Below are 20,675 nucleotides of genomic sequence, written 5' to 3'. Positions count from 1 at the left end.
GAACAGGAATTATTAGCTATTTCATACCTTTCGAATCTATTTATATGGTTTTAAAAGCCTGTTAAGAACATTAGAAAGCTGAAAAGCTTCATTTAAGTTCTAGAGGCCATTTTTGTCGATTTTGCCAGCAGCAGTGTAGGGCCTAGCCAGGGGAGCTAGAGGACATTTGCAGTGAACCAGTGGTCATTCTTGACTTAAAACATCATTCTGAATCCATTTATAGAGTTTTTAGCAAGTATTAAATACGTTTAGAGGTCGAAAACTCAGCAGATAAGTTTTCCTTGACCCTACTTCCAGGGGGTGCCAATAGTGTGTGTAGGCGAAACTGAAGCAACCGGAGGCCGATTCTGATGACACAAAAATATATATTGATTATTTCAATCATTTGGAACCAATGGAAGTGGTTTAAGATCATTTTGAGTACTTCTACAGCTCTAGAAGTTGATGTGAAGTCGTGGGCAGCCTTCGGCAAACCATGGAGGAGGGCCATTTTTGGGGATGTTGTGCTTGATGTAAGCAATTAATGAGTTGATATTTGGTGTCTGATTGTTATTGGATACCTGATTGTTATTGGATACATCAGTAGTGGTTTCATTGAGAGAAATAGAAATTTGAGGGAGTTTGTGCCATTTAGAAGCTCAGAGAAGCTTAGTGCACCGACATAAGGATGTGTATCCATGAAGCCTTAAGCTATTTGCAGGAATGGGACAACAATTAAAGGGATTTAAGGTGGTATTATCAGCCCTTTGAATCATTTTTGGATTCATTGTGGTTAAGTGTGGAGCTTGTAAAAGAATTTAATTACCTTAATCCCAAAGAGTCTAGTCATGATGACGAAGCTCAAAGGAGATGTAGCGCAAGAGTTGGGGTGAACTCCTATATTATCTTACTGTTGTGTTTTGATATTCTATGGTTGAATTATGTCACTGATATATATTTTATGTTTCAGCAAAAACAAATAAACTTAAAACACATAAATAGAGGAAAAGACATACACCTCTTTCAAGCTAAAATTCCACATAACATCAAGTTCAAGCTTTTTTTAATTAAATCTGAGTGTTTACTTCTATTATTTCTTGAGGCAGAGTCTGTAGAGGGCCAGGTAGCTTCTGGATCTCATCCTCTCCTTAGAGGTGACATATCCAGTAAATGCCCCTATAGTCTATCTCTGTACTAGAAATAAGAAGTTCTCACATTTTCATATTTAAACTTGGAGTATTTTTGCACTCATTTACATAAATGAAAATGGATACCTTGCACCCTTTTTCAAGTACCTTCCATTTTGAGATCACTAAGTGGGTAGAAACCAAAGCAATCAAGGCAGCAACAGAAGAAAAGGTGGTTGAGTTCCTAATGGAGAACATATTCTACAAATTTGGGTACCCTAGAGAGCTAGTCACAGACCAAGGCAGCCAGTTCACCTCCAGCATGATTGAAGAATTTCTCAAGCATTACACGATCAAACATATGACCTCCACCCCTTATCATCCACAAGATAATGGGCAAGTGGAGGTGACCAACAGAGCACTGGAGAACATCCTGACCAAGGTAGTGAACAACAAGAGAAAGGACTGGGCTGAGAGACTAGTTGAGGCCACCTGGGCCTATAATACAACATGGAAGACCACCACTAGATTCACACCCTATGAGCCGGTATATGGAAAAAAGGATTTTTTGTCCATTGAATTTGAATATAACACATTTAGGATGGTAGCCCAACTAGATTTAGATCTTAGTCATGCACAAAAAGAAAGGATGTTCCATTTGAATGGCCTAGATGAATTCAAAATGCATGCCCTCCTCCATACAGAGATAATTCAGCTCCAGAGAAATATCTGGCATGACAAGCATATCAAGGAGAAGCTATTTGAAGAATGGGACTAGGCAATATTATATGATTCAAGGTAGAAGGACTTCAAGGGAAAGCTAAGAACAAGATGGCTCAGACCATATGTGGTGGAAAGATGTCATGACAATGGTTCAGTGCAAATCAGGAATATAGATGAAGAAGCGATTCCATTGCTACTTAATGGACATAGATTGAAATTATACAAGAGGCCTTCATCTGAACAAGAGTTCATTGACAACATCAATAAGATAGTGATGATGGTGGAGCAAGTTTCAGCTCCTCCCTCATCAGGTCACTAAAAAAAAAGGAAAAAACAGAATAAGGATTTAGGTGAAAACCTCCATGAGGCACCTGAGTCCCATATTTGGGTTGAAAACCTCCATGAGGTGGCCCAAGGATGAGAAAAAGGAAAGAAAAAGAAGATCCCTGGGTGAAAACCTCTTTGAGGCAACCTAGGTGTTTTTCAAAAAATATAATAATAAAAGAAAAAGAAAAAAACATAATTGTTGTTTGCAGGAGGATGAGAAAGACAATCAAGGAGCAAAGAAAAGATCCAAAGGGGGCCCTGCCTCACATATGTTCATCTCCCCCACTCCTTACCATGCATCCCTCCATAAATTCCATTGTTTTTCACTTCACTACTTCAATTCAGGAGAAGATTATGTTTTCCACAACATCACCTCATCCATTACCATCATCCTTGCCTTCACACACACTCCTACTCCCTTTGTACATGCAATAGTATCTGATCTACAGTCATAGACATCATCAATAGATAGCAAAAGAGGCAAAAAGATGACCATACAGCAGCAGCAACAACATCTGATCTGCAGTCACAGACACCATCAACAGACAACAGAGGAGGAAGAAGAACGACCATCGGCAGCACCTATAATCCTCGACACTTGCAGCGCTACATTAAGGCCATAGGTAAGTATCCTACTCACTCACTCATCTGCATCATGTGATCAAAAGTTGTAAAGGTTAAGAGGTAGTTGGTTTGTAAGTAAAGAGGTGGCCAGTTTCCTCTAAAAAGGCTATGCCCTCCAAAACCTCAGGATCCCTATAACATGGACAGTCTTCAATGACTTACCAATAGAGGACAACATCAAAACCTTCATCTATGGTGTTAATCCTTCTGTCAGTAAAGAGGAGACAAAACAAGAAACAACAGATACAGAGCTAGACAGGGATGAGATGGATAAAGAAGACACTAATACAAAGGAACATGATGCTGAAACAGAAGAGGAAGAAGGAATTGAAACAAAGAAGAAAAAGCAGAAAGAAACAAAAGAGTTAAGTGGCCTCAAGGAAAAAGAAGTAGCTGAACAATCAAAATCCCATGGCTTTAATCAGCACCCATAATTTAATTGCAAATGATCCTCAGCAAACACTTAGATATCTTGTTGCCTAAGGGAAAACAAGTAGACATTTTGAGGATATGTTTAGGCTGATAAGAAATGATAATATAAATGCTTTCTAAAAGAGATGAAACATTGCCACCTAGCTTAAAGATTAGAGAATACCAGTTGGAAGAAGGAGAAAGGAAAGTAGATTGCTATAAACAAGAAAAAGGACCACAACAGAAGCATGAGATGTCAAAGAGGCTACTAGAGCTACTAAGTTGCTTAGAGGATAAGCAACACTTTCAGTAGGGGGTGATGATGAGTCTCATCATTGAGTAATTATATGGTCCTTAGTTGGCCTTAATTCACCTCCTAGCCTAGTCAAACCAACTATTCTCGCAAATTATTACATACTTTTGATTATATTTTTCTTATGGATTGAGTTAGAGTTGGATATTTTGCTTTGTGGTCTAATGTGCATGTAATGTAGGAATAAAGGATAAAAGCAAATGAAATGTAGGGATAAAAGGTAAAAGTAAGGAACGATGGTAAAATAACTTGGTAAAAACTCAGATGGGACAAGAGAGAGAAATTACAGGAGGTAAATCCTCCTCGTTTACTGCCCATCCATTCGAATATCCCTCCATCAGCTAAAAGTACACACAGTCAAATCAGGAGTACTAAAAGACAGCCAAGCAAGTGGAAGGACAAGCAGCCTCCCAACTAGAGGGCAGCTGAGCTAATGAAAGTGAAAGGAAAAGTTACCATTAAGTTGGGAGATGTACCTCCCTAATTTTGAGGAAATTCGTTGAGACTTCAGATGTATAAATAAAGAGGCTTAGGACCTCAGTTTTTTAGTTAGTTAAGCAATAATTAGTCAGTAAGTTAGCAAGTATTCAGACCTTTTGATTTGTAACAGTTTGATGTAATACAATGTTATTTGATAATGAAGATGAGTTTTGATTTGAGCCAGCACAGAGTTAACTCAGAGGGGTGAAGCTCTTGGGTTAGGGCCCGACCCTAGCAGCCAAAGCTCCTCTTTCTTGTATTGTATTCTAGCATAGAATCCTGCTTTCTGTTCATTAACTTAAGCAATTCATTTCCATTACAGCAGTAGCATAGATGCATGGTTTGATTGTTCATTTGGTTAAATAGATGCATTTTCATTACAGTGGTTCAACATAGATTTTTAGTCTCCTTCTCATTGACTTGAGTAGTTTCTTGTTTCCTGTTCATTTGCTTGAATAGTTGTAGTCCATTGTAGCAAGGTAGAATCGAGTAGCTATGTTTCAATTTGTTCCATTTATGTTTTCCTTTAATCAGTAGGTTGGCAAATAAAAGATCCATCAGGATGCTCACAGGTGTCTCGGCCTCACCTCCTCCCTCTGGGACCATGATGTGAGGAAGAAACCCTGTAGCAACCCCAGAAACACAGGGTTTTGGTTTTCATAGGGTTTGTCGTTTAATGCAATCACGTGATTCATCATACCATTGCTTGGTTCATTTCATGATCATTCATTCATTTCTTGGTCATCTGTCCCTTCAACCTCTGCCTAAGACCTCACTCATATTGCCATTCTCCTTTGGCCTGAAATGCTTGCACAAGAGCTGATAATTCACATTTAAACGGTTTTACTGGTAAAATGCCTTTCACAAGCCAAACCATCCAATCGCCGCTCAAATCCACTTTTCGCGTTTGACTTTTTTGCCCTTTAAATCCCCATTGTCGATCTACCTTGTCAGATCCAATGGCTGTCACGCACCCGCTCACCAACCTGCTTAGTCACATCCCTCCCGTAGATCTGCCTTACTAGATTTGACAGCCATCACGCGATATCACGTGGATTTCCATCCGACCATTATCAAGCTGAGGGCATGCGATATGGACAGTTTTCCCTTACTACGTGTCAGACAGGGAGGCTAATCACGCAAAATTCTACAAAACCATTTACAGCTTTAAGGGTGCGCAAGATACAGCTTACCGCCCTCCAAACCCACTCGTCATTTCTGTATGTTTCTTTTCGCGCTCCAATCTTCACCATCGATTTTCCCTGCCAAATCTGACAGCCATCACATCACCCAATCACTTTATCGCCTTGAACTCTCCACTGTCAATCTATCTCTTGATCTGATGGTTGTCGCTTCACCCAATCACCAACTTGCTTTTCCGATCTCCATTGTTCATCTATCGATCGCCTCTGCGATATAATCCCAACCGTCCATCCTGTTAGTCCACCATGTCTACCCATTTTCCTACGTACCCTCCTACTATCTGATCTCAACCATTCATTTATCCTTCACCCACCTGATCTAATGGTCCTCATGTGTTGTTTCTCATTACGTCCTCTTTTCACCATTTTTGACCTATGACCGCTTCTTCCACTTATACATAGACTTAGCTTAGTTCCATTTCTGACCCCTTAGTCTAGTTTTTTTTCTTTACTCCTACAACTTAGATAATTAGCTTTAGATTAGTGTTGCTTAGAAATTCTACTTAGTCTAGCTATTTTCATGATTAATTAGATTATGGTGATTTAGGTTTGCATATTGTTTTCTTCATTTCTGCAGTAGAATTGCTCTCCCCTATAATAGATTTTCTCTCCTTCCATCAAAATCAAGCTTCTTCTAACCCTATAGAAGTTTGGCTTGCAACCCCTAGGGTCTCTTGCCAAATGAGCAGTGACAACAGGAAGTACCTTCACTTCTACTTGTGTATATAGCACAATCACCTCCAAGTTTGTATGAACCCCGGGTTGATAAGTAAAGTTGGTAGCCTTGGGAGTTGCAGCATTCTTGTTGCAATACCTATGCTCATCAAAAGGCATGCCCACAAAAATGACGATATTCTCACTCACACTGTTGACTGGATTGCAAACCCTGGGCACATTCGTGGGAAAAAAAATTAGTATATGTGAAGAGTAGAACACAACCAGCACATTAAGACACTCTTGGGAAAGGATTTGGAGGATATGGAAGATATGGAAGATAATTAAAGCAATATTTCACTCAAATTAAGCATCATTCAAACAAAAACCATGAGGATGTCCTTAGAGAAATGTGACATGGTCATGCCGCTAACCATAATTAAGCTCATATTTTCCAAAGGAAAAGGTCGAGCATCTCCAGGTACCCCTATGGCGCCAATAGACCTATATACCTGCTCTTTGTTATTTGATAGTCATTTCTATTAGTATGTAGAATAGGCAGAGAGCCTATGATTTTTCATTTGCTAGTTTTTTTAGATTGCATGTGTATATAGTCTCTTTTGTTACCCCATGGCTTCATCAAAGTTTTTATGTTGTTCATGTAAACTTTTGGACCAAAGACCTATATTTTCATCACTAGTCTAGTTTCCTGAGTGGCAGACCATGGACGAAAATAGTATAATGTATGATTTTTCTTACTAACCAATAGAGATTTTAAGTTTATATATATATATATATATATATATATATATATATATATATATATAGTTTTGGGGAGGCAGTTTAAAAAACGTGATTTTTTTGTTGGATTTAGATGAGAAGGAAATATGCTATAATAAAAATAATTTGTTGTTGTGGTGTGGAGAAGTGGTATGTAACATGAAATATTGTAGCAAAATAATAATTATAATAATAATAATAATAAAACATAAATGTATTAAAACCTAATAAATTTAGATATATTAATATTTTTATATAGAGATGTGAAATATACATAAAATATAAATAATACTTATAATTCAACCTAGATCCATATTAACTTTGGATCTACCAAGTGTCCAAAGGAATCAAATCTCTTGAGGTGGAAGCCACTTTTAGAGTGAAAAGAGATTTTATCGATTTGATCCCTCTAAATCTAGGCTAGTAGTGTATGCATGTATGTATTTATTTTTATATAAGAATACCATTCAAAAAACCATAGGCTTGTTAAAACCTGGAGCCAAATTGTAGATCAACTATTTTACCTCTATTTTATTTTAATTAATTATTTTATTTTATTTTTTTAAATTAAATTTTGTTTCTATTTTTATTTCTATGTAATTTGAACAATTCAAAATGTTTACATAACAAGACAAGGAAAAATATTACAACATATCTTCAATATTGGCCTCTTGACCCAATTAAAATCAGTTTTACTATATAAACCAACCTAGATCCTCCTTAACTCTAGATGGTGTTTTTTAGATCCTAAGATGCAAAGAAAAATATTAGAACATATCTTCAATATTGGCCTCTTGACCCAATTAAAATCGGCTTTACTATATAAACCAACCTAGATCCTCCTTAACTCTAGATGGTGTTTTTTAGATCCTAGGATGGATCTAGGTTGGTCTTTGCTCCTTTAAAGAACCTTTTTACCTTTGAATAGGCCATATTCTACATGAATACCATTGGTGAATACCCTGGGTAAATATATTATATTTATTTTAACTCATGTTAGTTTTATAGCCCTAAGGGTTAGCTCAACTAGTCGAGTCCCCATTTTTAAGTACCTCACCAATCGGGGGAGGTCATAGGGTCAATTCTCCTTGATGCCCTTGGGGTTAGGCCTTGCTAGTCACGCCTATAGGCTTTAAAGGATTCCCTTCGGGGTTGATAACTCATGTTAGTTTTATTTATTATTTTATTTTATTTTTTTATAGGATAGGAAGAAAAGGTACATTATAACATCTCTTCCATATTGGGTTGGGCTGGAGGTAACGTTCGGGGTAAGATTCCCCTCAGCGTTGATTTGCCTATATTCTTCTAAGGGAAAAAAACTCATGTTAGTTTTATTTTATTATTTTATTTTATTTTTTATAGGATAGGAAAAAAAGGGACATTATAACATCTCTTCCATATTGGGTTGGGCTGGAGAGTAAGATTCCCTTCGGGGTTGATCTACCCAAATTTTTCCAAGGGAAAAAAACTCACATTAGTTTTATTTTATTATTTCATTTTATTTGTTTATAGGATAGGACAAAAAAGGGACATTATAACATCTCTTCCATATTGGGTTGGGCTAGAAAGAGCCTCTCAACACAATTAAAATAATGACATAATCATTATATTTCAAAATTTTATATTCAAAATTTAATTAATAAGCATATAAAACATAAAATAAATATTTTTGCAAACTACATAAATAATCAATGTTATGCACATCACATTAAAAAATTATTAACATGAAAAATGCCTATTGTATATGTATATATATATATAAGGACCAACATAGATCCATTGTAACTCTAGATTTATCAAGCACTTAAAGGAATCAAACTTCTGGAGGTGCAAATATTTCCCCAAGTTTTGCACTAAGAAAAAGGTTGGTCTTGGAAGATTTCCCTCTTGACACCTATTTTATTTGGATTTAACGCAAATATATGCTAGTTGATATCATAACCTAATATGAAGGAGATGTGTCATTCCTTTACTAATCAACATAAATCTGACACACACACACACACATACATATACGTTTTGAGAGAGATGTGTCCTTCACTTTTTAAAATATTTTAGCAGTAAGTCTTAAATAAACTATTTCAATATCTATCTTAACTAATATATGTGTTTTTAAATAAAGGAGATGTGTAATTTCTTACCTCCTTAACATAGAACCATGATATGGCATATACATATATAGTGGATATTCTTTATGGATATTTGGCCATTGATGCAGGTTTTATTAGAGTGATATGGGTCTCACGTGTGAGCCCCGTCATCTTTTTGCATCGACATTTGCTTGTGCAAAAATTTTCTTACTTTTTTAAGGGCTTTGTGAGGCTAGTTTCATTTTTGCATGATTACATGATCTGCCCCTGCCAAGTGTCATTCTCTTAGTTTGATTCCTACTAGAGGGGAGGATGGTGACTAATCCTTTCTTTGTAGGAGGGCTATTACAGGATCTAGTTAGATATAGGATATTTTTGAGGTTTTTGTGCAATGGATTGCCTTCCCTTTTTTGTTTCAAGCCTTCAGTTGGATTTTTGAGTGAAAAGATACATCTTTTGGATTTTTACACTCTTTATGTTGATTTACAAGGTTTTCATTTTCTTAAAAAGTCAATCGTTCTTAGTATATGTAGAGCTGTGGCCTTTTTTCGCAGGTGGAGATTGCAGAGCTAGGGTTTGTAGTAGAAGTACAGTGTTGGGCACCATGGAAGGGAAAGGGGGGGGAGTTCCACTCCCTCCTACAGTCAGGCAGTATCTAATAGATTCAAGAAACCACTGGGGACTGAAGACGAAGTTCTAGGAGGAAGGAAATAGGAAAATAGAAGCTCAAAGGGGAAGGAAGATTCGCAGGAAGAAGTCAGAAGGGAGAAGAAAACAGGAGGAAATCAGAATGCTGACACAAGAAATCAGTCTGGACCATGTAAGCCAAGGGCAACCATCACACCCCGAGTGGTGTTAAGTGACCCAGTGTTACAGACACATAGGGAACACATGGCGACTTATGCAGTCATCTGTAAGTTCATGGGGTTATGGCCAATGGAGAAGGCTTTACATGTTTGGATAAAGAATCATTGGAAACCTAAGGGGGATATTGATCTACACCTTGGATCCAAGGGTTTCTTCACTGTTGTTTTTACAAACATAGAGGATAAAGACAGGGTGTTCGAAGGAGGGTCGTACTTCTATGCTGTTGCAGGCCTTTATATGCGACCTTGGGTGATGAATTTTGTCCCGGAGCGTGAGACGTTCACTTTGGTCCCGGTTTGGGTAAGGCTCTATTCCCTACCTCTAGATTATTGGCAGCCATAATCATTAAAGGCAATAGGAAATAAAATAGGGAATTTTGTTAAAATATACAAGGCCACAATGCGAGGAAAGTATACCTCCTTTGCTCGTATATGTGTAGAGATGGACCTCTCTGGAGCTCTACCAGATGAAATAATTCTTGAAGTTTTTGATGAAGAATGGGTGCAAGCAGTAGACTATGAGCATGTTCCTTTCAGATGTCGTAAATGTCATGAACATGGGCATCTATTCAGAGACTTCCCCCTAAACAAAATGGAAAGCAGAGCTAAAGCAACAATAGGGAAAGAAAATGAAAGCTACAGCAAAGTAGGAAGCAAAGGTAAAGGAGGGAGAAAATACCAAAAAAAATCAACGAGGAAAAGCAGTTAAGTCAGAACAGGTTCAAGGTATTAGAAGAAGAAGAGGAGCATGATAAAGTGAAAAGACACTAGAGGAAATCCCGGAAGAGAAGGAAAAGGAAGAAAGCATGGAGGAAATGCCTGAAAACAACCAACAAAGGGAGGATCTGCTGAACACTATGGAACTCGATAGGGACCAAGAGATGACCCCGAGCGAGGTGGGAACAGAGGATCATGAACTACAGGATATTCTGGATAGGGAGCATCTAGATCTGGAAAAGTTCCTGGAGAAAGGAACTACCAAAGGAATGGTTTCACTACCTCAAGAGGAGTTTAATAGAGTGCAACAACTATTCCTATGGATACTAAAGATTCGGGTTTTAAAAGAAACCATGACAGTCAGGAAAACGAAGGGGTGAAAACAATGAAGGCAACATCAGGACTAGCTCCGAGGAACCCAGGTAGGAAAAGAGGTAGGAAAAAACAGAATGAACTACTTATAGAGTGTGGAAAACTCATGATAGATTCAGGTAAGATGAAGGACCTAACTAGTTACTCCTTTACAAATCTTTCCTAATGAAGCTTACAACATGGAATATTAGAGGTCTAGGAAGTAAAAGGAAGCAAAGAAATCTTAGCAATAGAATGAAAGAAGAAAAACCAAATATGATTTTCATTTAGGAAACAAAATGTTCAGTAGAAAAAATAAGAGAGATCCATAGCAAATGGCTTATCAAATATGAATATCTAGAAGTTAAAGCAGACAAAGCAGCAGGAGGGATTCTCACACTCTGGAACCCTCAGAAACTTGGCATCCTAGATGTGGAAGCATCCAGGAACTATTTATCAATGGTTATACAACCTTTGGGGGACAAGGAAGTTTATTTACTCACAAATGTTTATGGCCCACAAAAGCTAGACGATAAACTCAAACTTCTAACTTCTTTGGAGGAGTTAAAAACAAGACATCCGGGTATCCCCTGGATTCTGGGAGGGGACTTCAATATGATCAAATCTCTATCGGAAAAAAAAGGGGGAACCAGATTACTAGGCAGAGATTCCATAGCATTTCAAAATTTCATACACAAAATGAAATTGGTGGATACAGAGACAAGTAATGGCATTTTTACCTGGAATAATAAAAGGGGAGGAGTAGCTCAAGTGGCCTCTAAACTTGATAGATTCATTATCTCGGAGGACCTCATCCTCTCTGGCCATAACCTGGTTTCTATGATACTTCCTTTTGGAGGCTTAGACCACTGGCCTATTCAACTTGAAGCGTCCTTTATAGGAACTCCAAGAAACAGACCATTCAGGTTTGAAAACATTTGGCTTAGTCATCCTGACTTCATCAACAATATTGAAAGATGGTGGACAGAAAATACGCATGTTCAGGGCACTAAAATGTTCCTTCTGCAGCAAAGATTGAAACATGTTAAACAGAGGCTTAAAGATTGGAATAAGAATGAATTTGGTAACATATTTGAAGCCAAAAAAGCAGTGGAACAGAGACTACAGGAGATAAACCAAACCATTATTACAGAGGGCTTCACAGAGGAAAGTAAGGAGCAAGCAGATTGTGTTCAACAAGAATGGGAAGGCTTATGCAAGCAAGAGGAGATTTTCTAGAAACAGAAATTGAGGGTTCAATGGTTAAAAGAAGGAGATAGAAACACAAGATTTTTCCACAAATCCACCATGGATCATAGATTGAAAAATAGGATTTTAAAAATCAAAGATACTTTCGGAAATCATCTCACCACACACCAAGAAATAGCCAAGGAGTGAGTGAAGAGGAAATCAGTGAAGTCATCAAATAAATGCAAAACAGGAAAGCCCCGGGTTCGGATGGTTTCAACATTGACTTCTTTAAAGCATGTTGGGAAATAGTCAAGCATGACATCCTTGATGTGGTGGAGGACTCAAGGAAGAACAAAATTGTTCTGAAAGTGCTCAACACCTCTTTCATAGCCTTGATCCCAAAGTAGGAGAATGCTATCACTCCAGACAGATTTAGACCCATAGCATTATGCAATGTGGTGTATAAAATTATTTCAAAAGTAATTGCGAACAGACTTAAACCCCTACTCCCAACTCTAGTGTCTGAGGAGCAAACAGGATATGTGGAAGGTAGGCAAATTCTAAATAACATCATTCAGGCACACGAGGTGGTCCACTCACTTAAGAGCAATAAACAGGCAGGTATGATCATTCAGCTCGACCTAGAAAAGGCTTATGATAAACTGAGCTGGGCTTACACCAAGGAAGTACTGAGAGCATATGGATTTGACCATAACTGGATAAGATGGGTAATGGCCCTTGTAACCACTCCAAGTTTTTCAATCCTGCTAAATGGTTCACCATCAAAGACCTTTAAGCCCTCGAGAGGACTCAGATAGGGAGATCCGCTCTCACCCTTCCTATTTATTCTCATGATGGAGGGGCTAGGCAATGCGATTAAACATGCCAAAGGAGAGGGCAAGATCCAGGGACTTAAACTCACTTTAAATGGGGATGCCCTGACCCATCAACAATTTGTGGATGACACCATGCTACAGGGCACACCCACAGTCAAGGAAGCTCAAGCCTTCAAACAAATACTAAACGACTTTGCTATGGTGGCGGGGACAGAGGTAAGCCTAAGCAAATCTAAGATTTTCTTTTTTAATACTGACATTGCTATTCAGAGAAACCTCACCAGAATTCTAGGCTTCCAAAGAGATATACTACCCTCCAGATATTTGGGAGTACCTCTAACAGACAAACCTCTGAGCAAGGCAGTTTGGGAGCCGGTCACTAATAAACTTCAGGACAGAATCAGGAAATGGACTATCAGGTCTTTGAATATAGCAGGACAGCTAGTACTTACAAAAGTTGTCCTTCAAATTGTTCCCATATTCATGCTCTCAGTCCTTCCAGCTCCTAAAGGAGTAATGCAACACATCAGAAATATCCAAAGATATTTTCTTTGGGGCAAGGGGGAAGAGAAGAAGAAATGGGCTTTGGTAGCCTGGGAAAAAAATATGTAAGCCAAAGATACATGGAGGTTTGGGATTTGATGACCCTGAAACCCTAAACAAAGTCTTGGGGGCAAAGCTATGGTGGAGATGGATAAAAGAATCGGTTTCCCCTTGGGCCAAAATTTGGAAACAAAAATATGCAGGCAATTGGTAGGAAAGGGATTACATTATAATGATGGGACCCATCAAAGGCTCCCACATTTGGAACAGAGCTTGGGATAACAGAGGCATAGTTCAGAAACATAGTTTCGAGGAGATTAGAGATGGAAACCTTGCTTGGTTCTGGGAGGATAATTGGCAACAGGAACCTAAACTATTAACAAAAGAATTTGTCAATCTCAAAAATGAAACTGATGATAAAGGATTAAGCAAAGTAAATGACTTTTGGGATCAAGGAAAAAGTGATGGTAAATGGAGAAAATGGAAGAACCTAGTTTACAGTGATGACTCCCCATTGAAAGCCCAGGCAACAGCTCTTACAGTCATCTTGGATCAGCGAAAGATTATAATATCAACATCTTCAGATCAACTAAGATGGGGTAAAAATAATGAAGGAAATTTCAACCTCAAAGAGGCCAAACGAATTACCATGGGGCTTGACTTCCCAAACCATGATAAGGTATGGAAGGACCTATGGCAAAGCCAAAATTGGATGAAAATTAAAATATTCATGTGGTTAGTGCAGCATAAAAAAATTCTGACTTGGGAAAATCTCAGGAAAAGAGGGGTAGTAGGACCTTCCAGATGCCAGCTATGTGAATTACAGGAGGAAACTATAGAACACCTTCTTAACCTATGCCCATTCACCTCTACCTTATGGAATTAGGTGGCTTCAATCTTTAGACAAACAGACAGGGACATTGGCAGCATTACTAGAAGCTTGAGGAACTGGAGGAAAAATCTCTCAACTAATGAAGTAATCAACAAGGTGTGGGCTTTGGTTCCAGGCTTTATAATCTGGGATGTCTAGAAAGAACGCAACAATAGAATCTTCAAGAACGAGAAGGGATCACCTCAAAGCATCATGACTCAGATTATAAGACAGCTCAGAGAGACTATAGGATCCCTTTTAAAAATCCTCCTTGATAACCAACCTCAAGATTAGGATGAGCAGATGCTACTAAGTTTGGGACTACAGGGGCTCTCCCCCATGGGCACAAACAAGACAGTAAGGCATATAACAAATGATAAGGAATTTTGGAAACCTCCACCTAAGGGCTTTATGAAATGCAATATAGATGGAGCCTCAAAAGGAAACCCTGGTACAGTCGGGTATGGAGGGGCCATAAGAGATGAAAGAGGTTTCATAAAGACCATCTTTCACTGTCATTTGGGGAAGGCCACCAATAATATGGCAGAGCTCATGGCCATGGAACATTGCCTAGAGATCCTAAGGGACTCTAATCTACATAACATCATTATTGAAGCTGATTCCAAATTGATAATTAATTTGGTCAAGAAGATTAGCAATGGATCAACACCAGATAAAGTGTCGAGACATTGGAGGTTACTGCAAGTATATCAACGCATTCAAGCCCACCTGCAAATCATGAGAACCCTTAGCTTTATCCATGTGCATAGAATAGCCAACAGATTAGTGGATATTTTGGCAAATGAAGGTGTGCTCTGTGCAAAGACCAATATAAGATATGACTGGCTAGAGGTTCCCCAAGGACATTTAAAGGACGAATGCTCCAGATAGGCGATCTTAGATAAAGAGCTCTATCAGAGCAAGGAGAATAATCAGGATGAAGACTGTGGGAGACAAAGTAATTTTGGTCCACAGGGGGAAGCAAGAGTTTAAAAAGCGCGAGTAGGAGGTTAGTTAGCCCTCTAAAGTCTACTTTTGACCTTCGGGAAGGAACTGCTCCTAGAACTATATATCTTTATGGTACTCAGGCTGAAGAATACAAATAGGTTTAGATGGGTTGAAGATACATGTATGGACCCCAATTCTAGAAAATTTAGAATAGAGATCCTAAGTAATGGGACCATGGCTGTCGATAGAGGGACACAGGTTGGCGAAATCGCAGCAAACCCATTCATTTCGCATGACAAGCAACAAGAAGGATAACGAGATAATGGAACTGAAATTGTTTAGACGAGTCATTAATCCTGCTTCGGGTCCAAAACAGAGGTTAAGTTTCGTGCCTATCGCATGCAAATGGTGGATTTCGGGCGGATAAAGTGATCGGAGGTTATGCCAAAATCAGACCTGATATGATTATTAATTATGGTCTATTGGGTTCATCGGGTCCGATTTGTTTGATAAACAGTGTGCTTGTTGGCCACTCGATATGATTCTCGTCTGCTAGATCTTTCGCGAAGGATCGAACGGTCATTGATGGAATGCTTGTTTGGTTTGGTGGGCCCTCAGCCCGTAGTATGTTTTGTCGTCACAGGACCATGGTTTGGGGTAGGTCTGTCATTTCGATGGGCCTTACCACCTTGGTCGCTTTTGTATACTATTTCTCTTTTTAATTAATTGAATAGAGGGATCCGCTCTTGGCTTAGCAAAAAAAAGCATATGTAGGTCTATAGAATATCCCTCCAAATCCCCTATCCATGTGGGAAATGGACAATATTGAAAGCCTAAAATTCATGGATGGGTTTTAATTTTTTGTTAAAACCCTAAGTGGAAAATCTATACCATTATGGTTTCATGCAAAAGACAAGGTGAAAGATTTAAAATATATATTGGAACAATGTCTTTGAGTTCCTAAATATTCTAGGATCTTATTTATGAGGGAAAACCATTGTTGGATTCCTGCCATTTGAGTGCATACAAAATATCCAAGAATTTGTTTCTATTTTTAGTCTTGAGACTCTCCAAAGGAGCAGTGCGTTCGAGAAGGTTGTCTACTTCAACCTTGTACAAGGACATTGTGTATGGTAAAGATCCCATCTCAATGGTCCAACCTCAAGCTCTTCCAAGACCATACATTGTGGAGATGATGAAAGAAATTCCTACTTTGGAAATAAACAACGAAGAGGTAAAGAATCTCTTCACATTCCTACAAGCTAGAGCTATCATCTGCAGTGCAATGGATTATGGCCAAAGTCAAAAGCATTGCATCAATGGAAATTTTCAACCTGGGAAAAAAATGTGATATTTATTCATGTTACAATGGATTTTTCATTGTACAGCTTGATTCCCAAGAAGATTATGACAAATGTATGGCATATAGGCCCTATTTTTGGGGAAGATCAGGGCTCTTCCTTACTCCATGGTTTCCGCAATTTGATGCCTTTAACATGGCTGTAAAAAAAAAAAAAAAAAAAAAAAAAACGAACCTAGTTTGGGTTATATTGTCACATCTCCTTCTTCCTTTTGAGCATCAAAAGGTCATTGAAGAAATTGGGAATACTCTAGGCAAGTTCATAGAGATGGATAGTGGCCAATTATAGAGAGGATTACTTACCCTTATTCATCTATGTATGTAAATTGATCTCAGTGAAGCTCTACCAAGTTGTAATTTGTTAAATCATAGATCTTCGTGATGGATTTAGACTTTAGTTTATGAAAACACAGTCTTCATATGTCATGCATGATTTCAAACAGGGCATATGCAGGATTTCTCCCATTAGTTAGAAAACTTCCAAAAAAGAAAAAAGGGCAACTTGGTAGATCCAAAAGTTGGAAGCCGTATGAACCCATTTTCTCTAAGGATGAAGAAGGAGAACAAGACCACCTCTCTAAAGATGATATAAACCCCTGGAATCCAATTTCAAATTCAAAACATATGTTGAAATTGCAAGATACAGAGACAACTCATGATCCACACTTAAAGATAACGGGATAACAAGAACCAACAACACATTGTGATTCTCACAAAGAATATCCCCTATGGTGAATGTGCTAGAGTTGGCAATAATGGCTATAGATACGCCCCATCATGGGGTTCATATAAAGTACAAAAAAATAAAGGAAAGAATAAGAAGCTAACAGGTTTTTATTACATTTAATTTTTTAATTGGTATTTTATTTTTTGGGCTAAAAGATAGTTTATTTTTTTTATAAAACTATGATCTTGCTTTTCATAAATACTTTAAACATATGCAAAATGTAATTTATTCTTATGCAAAAAAATATGATTTTTCTATCTCTATATATAAAGATTTCATTAAGATATAAAATTAATTAATAAAATATAAATTAACATTAATTTATATTAATTTAATATTTGTATAATTTTACATAGAAATATTTATAAATAAATTCTTTTTTTTGGGGCAAATCTTTGAATGGTTAAACAATTCACAAATTCTTGATTTTTTAAGATTTTATAAATATTTCAATAAAAAAAATCATATAAATTTTATATTATATATAAAATAGAGTTATTATTGAAATTTAAAAATGAATAAATAAATTAAATTTATATTGAAAATAAAAAAATTTATGTTAGGTAAGCACTCATGAAGATTTGAACTAGTAGCCTATCACAAAAAATACCTTAACAGATGGTTCAATATGATATCTCGCACCATATTAATCTAATGTGTAGAAACATTTACTACAACAATCTCACATAAAAAGTGCACTGGTCAATTTGAAATGAAGTTGTCTATAATGCGAGTTTTTGGAGATTCCGGTGACGGAATCCAGTAGAAGAAATTGAGGTTAAATCTTGATTTGTTGCAGTTAAAATGGTTTTTTAACTGCATATTTGGATTCAGCACCCTGAAAAACTCCTGGGAAGCTTTGATTGTGCAGAAACTAGCTATCAAACTTGCCATTCCAATAAATTACTATCGGATTTTGACCGGAAAAACCCACTAGAAAGACTTCCAAAAAATCACATTATAGACAACTGCATTTGGAATAATGAAATAAACGGATTACTTGTGAGTAAATATTTTTGTTTTACCTGACAGCCGCCGCAGGCACCGTTTTCATTGGCTCCCTAATTATCCACGTTAAACACGGCTGCAATACCATAAAATAAGTCAGAATTAAATAAAATAAGTGCGCAACAATCTAGACGCTAATTATAAAATAAGTCAGAATTAAAATAAGTGGAAAGGAAAATAAGGTGTACCTTAATAAACAACAATCTAGACGCTAATAAGAGAATAAATCAGAGATGAATTTAAATGAAATGTGCAAAAGAAAATAAACTTAACCTTTGGTTAAAGCCCAATACCCATCGATTTCCATCGTCCTTACGTTATTCCTTATCACAGACCTCAGATTTTTTCCTTTATCAACTTATATTAAAATTCTATCGCTCAGAGATGTCGATGTCAATATCCGCTTAGATTTCTGGTACCTTAATAATTTTTTAAATATATAATTTTTTTTTTTTTAATTCGGAAATCTTCCAAATTTTTTATTAGTATATCAAATTTTAAAATATTTTTAAAATTTACTAAAAATGACCTCATTACTATACATCCAAATAATAAATGCAGATTAGTGATTAAAAAGAGCATATTCCTAATAACAAGCGATGAGATTAGTAAAACAAAGCCTAGAGTGAAGTGGCATTGTCTCTACAACAAGTAAATAGAAGACAGAATTTAAGACACTGAAATTGGATACTTCACAAAACTTAACTTGCGGATAATGTTACCAAATGGTTAATTATATATTGACAAATAAAATAATAGGGTAAGTGTTTGTAGAAAAAAGCTATAGTGTTGCGTTTTTTAATTGTCCAATAAAAAATGTTGCAGTTTATTTGTTATAATGTATGGAGATTTTTTGGCATATTATTTAATATAATTTGTTTCGAATTGAGTGGGGAGTTTATTTGATATAAGTTATGGAGATTTTTTTAGCATATTATTTAATATAGTTTGTTTCGAATTGAGTGGGGATTTGTTGAAAGTACAAGTTTGATTTGTGAACTTTCCACAATTTAAATGTTGGTTCTTTGATAATGGGGTGTAGAAGGTCAATGCTTCCCGTGTGTTTCGTGGCATGAGCTTAAATCTAGCGATTTGTCTATTTACTAACACCTACGGATTTTGGTGTAACAGCAATCGTGACTCCAACAAGTGGTATCAGAGCCAAAGGTCTCGAGTTCGAAACACACCTGGCTCGCGTTAAGGGTGGAGATTGTTGCGCTCCTCATTAATGGCAGTGTTGACCAACACTCCCGTGTGTTTCGTGGCATGTGCTTAAATCTAGCGATGTGTGTGTTTACTAACACCTGCGGGTTTTGGTGTAATGGCAATCGTGACTCCAACAAGTTGTATCGGAGCCAGAGGTCTCGAGTTCAAAACATTGTGGCATGTGGTTAAATCTAGCGATGTGTCTGTTTAGTAACACCTGCATATCTATTTACTAACACCTGCAGGTTTTGGTGTAACGGCAATCGTGACTCCAACAAGTGGTATCGGAGCCAAGGGTCTCGAGTACAAAACATGCAGGTTTGGGTGTAATGGCAATCGTGACTCCAACAAGTGGTATCGGAGCCAAGGGTTTCGAGTACAAAACATACTAGGCTCGCATTGGGGGTGAGATTGTTGGCTCCCCGTTAATGGCGGTGTAGAAGGTCAATACTCCCGATGTGTTTTGTGGCATGTGCAAACGCTCCCAGTGTGTTTCGTGGCATATGCTTAAATCTAGCGATGTGTCTGTTTACTAACATCTGTGGGTTTTGGTGTAACAGTAATCGTGACTCCAACATTAAATGTCTTCAAAAATTTTCAAGATATTAATTCCATATATAGTTAAAAACTCCATTTAACAATACAAATCAAAATTTGTCAAAAAAAGAAAAAAAAAAAAAAATTATAAAATTCCAGAAAAAAAAAAATCTAAAACATACTTCCAAACCTCTAATGATATGACAACCCAAAAAAATAGCATGCCGGTGTACTTTTGTGACTAAGATTAGTAATTTTGGATTTCCCAAAGTCTGATAATAAGAATAAGAAAAAGAAAGTCTCTCTCAAATTATTATATTTAAGTTCTATTTTCAAACTCCTTTTGCTTTAAGACTCCTCTAAGTAGTTAATCTCTAAGATAATATGGATAAAATTGTCATATCTAGTCTTTATATTTTATTAGCATGGTTGGGCTAATTGCAAGACGAAAAGTGATAATATGGATAAAATTGTCATATCTAATCCTTATATTTTATTAGGATGGTTGGGCTAATTGCAAGACGAAAAGTGATGTATATTTTATTTAAAAAGGAAAATTATATATTTGAAAATGTTTAATATAAAGGATTGGTTTAGTTTTAAATTAAAATTTATATATATTTATATATATATATATATATATATATATTTATTTATTTTAAATTATATATATAAAGAAAATTTAATTTGAGGAGGAAGTATATGCTTGTAATTATTAGGCTCATTCAAACTATATATAATGCAAATTCAAAATCAATATATAATACATGCTCAGGTTTTAAATAAAAAAAAAAAAATTTAAGA

General features: G+C 36.8%; 1 long non-coding RNA gene across 2 annotated transcripts in view; it reads right to left on the bottom strand.

Moving 5' to 3' along the window:
• Nucleotides 1-20,675, bottom strand: part of LOC149249731 (uncharacterized) — a 48,864-nt gene that overhangs the window by 7,821 nt on the left and 20,368 nt on the right. For both annotated transcript variants that reach the window (XR_016266796.1, XR_016266795.1), the window contains exon 2: nt 18,146-18,204. This is a non-coding gene — a long non-coding RNA (uncharacterized LOC149249731). The remainder of the gene's footprint in view (nt 1-18,145; nt 18,205-20,675) is intronic.

Source organism: Pinus tabuliformis, chromosome 7 (assembly GCF_031772625.1).
Source record: "Pinus tabuliformis cultivar Carrire ecotype Pingquan chromosome 7, CPIR1, whole genome shotgun sequence".
Classification (NCBI taxonomy): domain Eukaryota; kingdom Viridiplantae; phylum Streptophyta; class Pinopsida; order Pinales; family Pinaceae; genus Pinus; species Pinus tabuliformis.
The sequence above is the reverse complement of the archived record's forward strand: the minus strand, read 5'-3'. Positions and strand labels throughout refer to the sequence as shown.